Genomic DNA, 9,765 nt, shown 5'->3' with positions numbered 1-9,765 from the left:
GCGCTTCGTTTATTTCTTGGTTGCTATTTTGTTAACGTTGTTCTATCGATTATTAGATTGTTATTACTATTATTGTTATTATTATAATTTCTTAAATTTCTATACTGCTCTTCATCTGAGCCTCGACATAAAAACACAAATATACATACCACAGATTACACTTCTCTTCTAGCATATTGTTTTATTTTGGCATAAATATGAGGGGTGTCAAACACCTAAAGAACTTTTGGTTACCTAAATGGTTGAAAGACAGACGATTAACGCACTGTAGTACTTTGTGAATCCTATATTATGGCTTTTGGTATAATGGTGGCTTTTTCAAAGTTGTTTTGTTAATAATGTTTCATTGATTGCAATTGTTTTGCTGGTGATTTGTAATCGATTTACTGAAGATTTGTGAATCATTTCATTTGATTTATGTTGTATTTGTCTATCGCTCTTAACCACTACACCACACTGGCTCTCACTGGTTTAGGGCCTCCTCAAACCTAAATCCGACCCTGCCCCAACCTACCCATGGCTTCAGCAAGGTGTGCTGGTCCAGAGGGTTAACCATGCGGTGAGGTCCGAGTCCAGTCCGAGGTCGAGGGTGCGGTATGAAGGCTGTCCATCAAAGCTGAAGCTGGGTCCAAGGCAGGGAGTCGGGTGAGGTCAGGAACTCTGGCAGAAGAGCAGGACAGGGTGCAGGCAGGAACTGACAACCAACAATGTTGCTCCCGCAACTTGGGACTGGGGCTGGCCGGCTTTTATCTGCCCCGAGGCATAGGGCAGCCCCGGTCCTCAGGTGACTCGCCTCTCCTGGCCTGGAGGCTAGCACTTCTCCTGCGGGAACTTAGTTCCCTCCGCCTCTCTGCCCTGAGCCTCTGCAGCTCAGGAGAGGCTGGAGGTTACTGGACCCAGAGGCAACCTCATCTTCCCCTGACAGGGCTGAGAGTGGAGCACCTGCAGGCAAGGGGTCCTCCATCACCTCAGGAGCCAGAGCAGACTCAGCTGGTGCCTGCACCTGAGGATCCAGCACAGGTGAGGACCCTTCAGGCTCATGCCCCAGCCCCGGCTCAGCTGGTTCTGGAGGCGGGGAATCCTGTGCAGGCTGGGATCCCTCAGGTTCAGCCTCCGAGTCCGAATCCCAGGCCATCACACCAGGCCATCACTGTGTGTAGGTTGGGACCCTTCCATTCTTGGCAAAGGTGGAGATGCCACCAGCAAGCATCATTGAGGCTGGTGGTCCCTGCACCAGGGACCCTGAGGCAGCAAATGGCTCTGCTGGCACAGTTCTCTCTCTCCTTTCCACCCTGGTGCTTTTCTGACTGCCATGCCAGGAGAGCCCAGGATAATCCTGAGCACTTTCTGTGGGGATAAGGCCCGGCGTAGGAGCAGATGGATTGTGGGGCCGGTCCATCAAGCCTCCAGAAATAATTAGAAGTTGCCACGAGGAGTTTTCTGATTCCGAACAGCTTTGTGTTTCTCCGGCACCAACCGTCCTCCGTGCGGGTGACTCACACGCTGTGGGCAGGCAGGAATGACTGTACTGCTCGACTGGCATGGCTTCCAGCAGAGAGCCGGGCAGCCTGCCAGCGTTGCCCGCAGATGCAGAGATGGTGGGATGGTGATACAGCCCAATGACAAGGCAGAGGGGAGTCAGACGATCAGGATTCAGAAAGCGCATGGGGTTCTGGGAGAGGGGTATGGCACAGGGGTTTGGCTCCTGCAGATTTGAAGGAGGGTCTCGTCCCATGGGAGTCACACACACACACACACACACACACACACACACACACACTGCTCCCAAAGATCTAATTGGGCTCCCATTGCTCAGTCCCTGTTCCTGCCAACCTAGCAGTTTGAAAGCACATCAAGTGCAAGTAGATAAATAGGTACCACTCTGGCGGGAAAGTAAACGGCATTTCCATGCGCTGCTCTGGTTCGCCAGAAGTGGCTTAGTCACGCTGGCCACATGACCCGGAAGCTGTACGCCGGCTCCCTCAGCCAATAAAGCGAGATGAGCGCCGCAACCCCAGAGTCGGCCACGACTGGACCTAACGGTCAGGGGTCCCTTTACCTTTAGGGTGGTGGCCATAACACTGCCTCCTCCAGTGGCAGGTGAGTTCCATAGTTTATGTGCGGCATGAAGTAGTACTCTCTGCATGGAATTGCCCCTCACCTCTGAACTTGGCGAATAAAAGGAATTATGATGATGGCACCAAATGAAAGGGACTGAATTGGTTCAGGGGAGAGCCTTTGTATCCTCACCAAGAGATGCTTTCTCCTGCCGATTCCATGGCGATAAGGATCACACACACACACACACACACACACACACACACACACAGCTCCCTCCGGATCCATAAAAGGATTTGCGGGTGAAAGAACATTTCGCATCGGCCCACACACTGATCCCAGCGCTCACAGATAAACGGCGTGTGGGTGAGCCTCACAAAGCATCTCGCAGCATCATGTCGATGAAGTGTGCCAGAGAACACTGCCTACCCCCCAACACACACACACACACACAAATTCAATCCAGGGCACAGCTATTATTACAAATGTTCTGGCTTAATTATTCCTCGCGGCATTAGTCCTCCTCTGCTGCCTTTTTCCTGCCACCCCCCACTGGGCCCTGAACAAAGCGAGAGGGAGCAGGGCAGAGGCTGCCATGGCAAAGCTTATGAGTTGAATGGCGCCAGGCTCTTGTCCCTGGTATCCTCTCCAGTTTAACAAGAGGAGGAGGAGGAGGAGGAGGAGGAAGGGCTATAGATGGCTGCTAGTCGCCAAAGCCTCCCTCTCCTGGCTTGTGTGGACGCGGCTTCAGGCAAGATCTCCCCCAAATCTCGTGAGCTCTGCAAGATCTCGCAAGGTTTTGGGAAACCTGAAGGCAGAACCCGAACACAAGAACCCCCTCCATAAGTTGTGACTCCCAGAAACTAGTCTTAAGAGACATTTACTGCCTAAGACAGTGAAGTGAGGTTGTAGCCAGCAGCCATTAATAGGCTGATCTTCCATGAAGGTGTCTGATCGTCTTTTAAAGCCATCCAAGTCGGTGGCCATCTCTGGGCCTCATGGGAGCAAATTCATCGACAAGGATATGTGGAATGTTGAGGTGTGTTTTAATTAAGGTCACCAGATTTTTTTCAAAGAATCCGGGGACACTTTTTTTTTGAAAAAAGAAAAAAAGTTGTTGTTATCATTATTATTATTAAATTAAGAAGTACAGTGGTACCTCGGGATACACATGCTTCAGGTTACATACGCTTCAGGTTACAGGCTCCGCTAACCCAGAAATATTACCTCGGGTTAAGTACTTTGCTTCAGGATGAGAACAGAAATCGTGCTCCGGCGGTGTGGCGGCAGCAGGAGGCCCTATTAGCTAAAGTGGTGCTTCAGGTTAAGAACAGTTTCAGGTTAAGTACGGACCTTCGGAACGAATTAAGTACTTAACCCGAGGTACCACTGTAATGTCTTCTGTGGTCTCCTGAGAGCCAGTGCGGTGTAGTGGTTAAGAGCAATAGACTCGTACTGTCCGGGGACAAATTTGTATATCCGGGGACTGTCCCCGGGAAATGGGGACATCTGGTAACCATAGTTTTAATCTCTTTTTAGTTTAGTGCTGATATTCTTTTTTTTAAAAAAAAAGTACCTCTTTTTATCTTGCTTTCATATTGACAAATTTCACATTTCTTTTATATTTTCCCCTATGCCAATTAGAGGTTATATTTGCACTCAAATGGTATTTAAATTTTGTCAAATAAAGTTGTTAAATAAATAAATAGCCCATATCAGCCAAAAGAAGGGGACTCACTTTGAAACTCACCTACAGGTGGTACTTAACACCACAGAAACTGGCGCTGATACGCTCACGAACTTCACCAAAATGTTGGAGAGGCTGCACCTCCACAGGCACATACCTCCACATGTGGTGGGAATGTCCTAAAACCCAACACTTTGGGACAGCAGTCCTACAAGATTTATGCAAAATAACTAAACAGGTATTAAAACTCACCCCAGAATTGGCTCTGCTGAACATCTTCCAAGATCATAATGACCACTCACATTATAGAGCAGGGGTCAGCAACCTTTTTCAGCCGTGGGACGGTCCACCGTCCCTCAAACCATGTGGTGGGCCGGACTATATGGGGAGGAATGAACGAATTTCTAAGCCCCACAAATAATCCAGAGATGCATTTTAAATCAAAGCACACATTCTACTCATGTAAAAACAACAGGCAGGCCCCACAAATAACCCAGAGATGCATTTTAAATAAAAGGACACATTATACTCATGTAAAAACATGCTGATTCCTGGACAGTCCACGGGCTGGATTGAGAAGGCAATTGGGCCGCATCCGGCCCCCGGGCCATAGGTTGCCTACCCCTGTTATAGAGAACTTATAACCCAACTACTCTCAGCAGCCAGAAACCTCATAGCCCTATCAGGAGTATATAAAGGTAAAGGTACCCCTGACCATTAGGTCTAGTCGTGGACGACTCTTGAGGTTGCACGCTCTAGGCCAAGAGAACTGGCGTCTGTCTGCAGACAGCTTCCGGGTCATGTGGCCATCATGACTAAGCCGCTTCTGGCAAACCAGAGCAGCGCACGGAAACGCCGTTTACCTTCCCGACGGAGCGGTACCTATTTATCTACTTGCGCTTGACACTGCTAAGTGGGCAGGCGCTGGGACCGAACAATGGGAGCTCACCCCATAGCGGGGATTCGAACCGCCAACCTTCTGATCGGCAAGCCCTAGGCTCTATAGTTTAGATCACAGCGCCACCTGTGTCCCGTCAGGAGTAAATATTGTATGGGAAACGGCCTTGCTAGAAAAGCTAACCAATAAACTGAAACTGACACGGGGACAAACAGAAGAGGACGCCTTTGTTAGGATATTTCCGTTCCACCTTAAAAGGGAGCAGGCTTTGTGAGTCACAGAGTCTGCGTATTTCCTGTTCACAGGAAGTTTATGCTTTCTATTGCTTTCGTTTCTCTCTCTGTGCCTGAGCAGACCGAAGCAGGCAGTCATGTTTTTTCTTTGTTCTGACCAACGCTGAATAAACTTGGAAAAATGCTCTCCTGCGTGCATCTTTCGCTGTACGAATTCTGCTGATAGAGTGTGCATCAGCTCTGGAATGTTACAAGCTATTTTCTGGAGCTCGTGTCGCTAATTGCTGATACTGTATCTACGGGAGATCGATGGATCGTCCGGAGGCGACGTGGGGGCCATGATGGCTGATATCTCCCTGGCAGTATCCCAACAGCCTTCACCCCAGTATGACTCCCCTTTATCACATACAAAACCCAAAAAGACCACAACAAGAATCCAATGACAGCATACGAGTCAATCTGGCTTACCTGACCCAACAAGCCCTCACACCCTCCCTCAAAAATGCAAACAAACCTCACCGCAGACAACCATAGAGAACCAACTGCACCCTGCGACCCTATACCTCTCACAATCAAGGAAATGTAATAAATGAATAGAACCTACCCAGTTGATGCTGACACAAAACCCCACATGTACACTATATGTGTGGCAGCCAGCCTGTTCAGAGAAATCTTTAATGTTTGATGTTTCATCGTTTTTTTAAGATTCTGTTGGGAGCAGGCCAGAGCAGCTGGGGAAACGCAGCCAGATGGGCAGGGTATAAATTATTATTATTATTATTATTATTATTATTATTATTATTAATTATTAACAAAAGAATATAAGCCTCACCACACCACTCCTCCTCTCCCCCCCTCTTCTTCCCCAACCTTATACAGTGGAACTTCGACTGTCAAACTTAATTCATTCTGGAAGACCGTTCGACTTCTGAAATGTTCAACAACTGAGGCGCAATGGGTGGTCAGCAATTTCAATGGAGAAAATGGAGAATCGCACCTCGAAAGCCGTTCGGCATCCAAGGCGCATTCGAAAACAGAAGTATTCGCTTCCGGGTTTTTCGGCGTTTGGGTTCCGAATCGTTCGGCTTCCGAGACGCTCGAAAACCGATTTTCCGCTGTACCGTACTCAACACTAATGTTTCACAACAAATGTAACTGTTTTGTAAGAAAGACTGTATATCTCCCCCCCCCCCAAAAAAAATAGAGACAAGGCATGTACTTTTATAAACCAAGAAAATCTTTAATAAAAATGAATCCAAAACAAACAAACAAACAAATAGTCTGCACTGACTGGCAGCAGCCCTCACAAATTTCAGGCGGTATCTCTCCTAACCCCATCTGGAGACTCTGGGGATTCAACCTGGAACCTTCTGCATGCAAAGCAGGTCTCCAGTCACCAAGCTACAGTCCTTCTCTCTTAAGAGAATAAAAAGGTAAAGGGACCCCTGACCATTAGGTCCAGTCGTGACCGACTCTGGGGCTGTGGCGCTCATCTCGCTTTTATTGGCCAAGGGAGCCGGCGTTTGTCCACAGACAGCTTCCAGGTCATGTGGCCAGCAGGACTAAGCCGCTTCTGGCAAACCAGAGCAGCGACGGAAATGCCGTTTACCTTCCCACCAGAGTGGTACCTATTTATCTACTTGCACTTTGAGGTGCTTTCGAACTGCTAGGTGGGCAGGAGCAGGGACCGAGCAACGGGAGCTCACTCCGTCGTGGGGATTCGAACCACCAACCTTCTGATCGGCAAGTCCTAGGCTCTGCGGTTTAACCCACAGCGCCACCCGCGTCCCCTCTAAGAGAATACATTAAATCACCAGAGCCAGCCCATATATGTTGGAGGTTTCAGGCCTCCTGGAGTCCCCAAACCTTTCATTTCAGAATACCGTTTCTAAGTTTTATTCTGTAAAGAAGGCAATCAGGCACAAAGTTCGAACATTCTTCTCTTTCCTGCCATCTTCTGGGTGAAGGTGAAACTGCAGTATGGATGCAAAACATAATCCTGGACACAGGGGCTCCTTCTCATAATCCCCAGTCCTGGAGAGTCATGTTAAGTATAATTGTTTAATTCACATTGAAATGGAGAATGCTTTAATGTGTATTACTGAAGGATTTAACACAGGGATTTTCCATGGGGCTATAGCAAGCTCTCTGAGCGCCTAGATGGGTTGATAATTAACTGTTATTGCTCTCTGCTGGCTCTGACAAGGTGTTTAACTTTAGATCACATGGGAGGCTATTGAATTGCAAATCGCTATTTTGAAGGGATTTGCCTTTTGTTATGTTTTTGTTCCCAGGCTGTGTGATATATTTTTAAGATGCTGAGCCTGTGCTGGACACGCACAAGATATTGTACAACTGTTTGGCTGTACTATTTACTGTTTTTTGTTCTGCTTTGAAGAAAGATCTGCAAGTAAAGCTTTGAATCAAACATGGGTCCGGACAATGTTTTATTCCAAAAGGGGGTCGATTTTTATGCACCCAGTTGCTTCAAGCTGTGCAATATTAATATCTGCAATAAATGACCAGGGCTCTCAAATTCTAGGGTGCTGTAGCATAACAGTCCCTTGATCAAGGAAGATCAAGGAACAAGAAGTTTCTGGTGGGTCTTCTCAGCAACTGGCAGGAAGTCCAAGACTAGGTGGTACCAGAGCCTGCGGCAGGCACAGCAAATTCCTGTTTTGTCCCCATCCTCTTCCCTGCTGAGTTCTACAAGGACAACACTGAGACGAAGGAGGAGGAAGGGAACAGGAAGTGCCACCTGCTGCATTAAGAAGGCTGGCAGGTGGAGGTGAAGGCAGAGCCAGGGTTGGTGGGGCAGTGGCTATGGCACCTCCTTGTCTGAAAGGTGAATTGGCACCAACTTTGCTGGATAATAGAAATGTATAGTGGAAAGGGATCCTGAGGGTCATCTAGTCCAACCCCCTGCAATGAAAGAATCTCAGCTAAAGCATCCATGACAAATGGCCATCTGACCTCTGCTTAAAAACCTCCAAGGAAGGAGAGTTCACCACTTCTCGTGGGAGCCTGTCCCACTGCCTAACAGCTCTTGCTGTCAGAAAGGTCTTCCTAAAGTTTAGTTGGAATCTGCCATTTGAATCCATTGGTTTGGGTCCTGCCCCCTGGAGCAGCAGAAAACAAGCTTGCTCCTTCGATACAATACAATAATCTTTATTGTCATTGTCCCATAACAGAACAACGAAATTGAAAAAAATCTACATCAGACCTTCAAAAACCAACAAGCCTGCTATCCCAGCTATCCCAGCCTGGTTATCCCACTAAAAACTCTGATACCCCATAATTAAATACAATATACTCCCACAGAGACTACTTTACGCTGCGTTTAAAACCAAAATCGCATTTGGATAGAAACTGTTTCGCAGGCGGCTAGTCCTGGCCTTTATAACCCTATACCTTCTTCCAGAAGGCAGAAGCTGAAAGAGATCATTTCCGGGGTGCGCACTATCCTGCGCTATCTCTGCAGCTTTCTTACGACACCTGGAAGCATAGATTTGATCCAAGGTGGGAAGAGTGCACCCAGTTATTCTTTCCACAGTCTTTACAACCCTGGACAGCATTGTTTTTCCCCTGACCGTGCAGCTCCCAAACCACACACACAGACCATAAGTTAATACACTCTCCACAGTACACTGGTAAAATGCCATCAACAGGTCCTTTGAGAGATTATTTTTCCGGGTGTGGCAGATATCCCCATCCCTATTTGGGGGGGAATTAGTGGCAGAATGAGCTCAGGGGTGGGCGGCTGTTCTCAGCCTGGCCTGGTTCCATGCTGCCACCTTCTGGCAAACGAGGCAGGCTTCAACGTGGAAGTTAGAAACCGATGTGGCAAGTGGGCCTCTAATTTTAGCTCCAAACAGGCTGGGGCTGGTCGATCCCTCGATGCAGGAGTTCCAGGCTGCCGTGAACCACATGGATTGGCTGATACCCAGTGCACCACTGACATCAGCGAGGGCGGAGGGTGGTTGGTTAGAGCATGGTGCTGATAACACCAAGGTTGCAGGTTTGATCTCCATATGGGACAGCTGCATATTCCTGCATTGCTGGGGGTTGGACTAGATGACCCTCAGGGTCCCTTCGAACTCTGCAATGGTACGATTCTATGAATAAGTTGCCTCCTGTAAGAAGTCTAACTGGAGCTGCCATGTCGTGCTGCTGTGGACATTGCCCACATTCACATCAGGAGTTCAGCCTACATTCGAGTAGGACCCTGGCAGAGACACATGCCCGACTGGCATGTTCTCTCCCTCCTGGTCGATCGTTCGGGAGCTTCAAAAGCTTTCTTCAGCTTGAACATCACAGCGACCTATGCCAGCCGACACCAGCACACTTAGGGATCCGCAGAGTTTGCGCATCATGCGCGTAACAGACCTCAGCAACTCAGCATTTTGGCTAATCTACTTTATTTACATAGAAACACACATGGAGCACTGCAAAATGACTTCCTCTCTCTCTAGCATCAGACGGCAAAGAGAAAAAGAACAAAAGACAATAGTCTCACTTCACGGAACACAGGAACACAAACATCCTGTCTCCGTCACTTCCCACTCTGTGGAGTCAAAACATACACCGTCATGTGAAAGACAACAATCCCATGACTGCAATCATGGAGCAGGAATTCTAACAACATCGGTGTTAGATTTAGGGTGGTGTGGGCACCTCTCCTGCGCAGGCTGCCAAGCCAAGGGTGGCACAAAACAATAACGAATAAAAAAAAAATCAATTATTGTGAAGATAAGAAATATTGGGGTGAGGCAAATTATGTCCTTGCTCAGGGCACCAAATTACCAAATCGCTTTCCCTGTATGCAATTAAAGTGCAATGACACCAAATTAAACAGTACAGTGGTACCTCATGTTGTGTAACCTCCAGGT

The sequence above is a fragment of the Podarcis filfolensis genome, assembly GCF_964270895.1.
Source record: "Podarcis filfolensis genome assembly, chromosome: 1".
Lineage (NCBI taxonomy): Eukaryota > Metazoa > Chordata > Lepidosauria > Squamata > Lacertidae > Podarcis > Podarcis filfolensis.
This window is presented reverse-complemented; position numbering follows the sequence as displayed.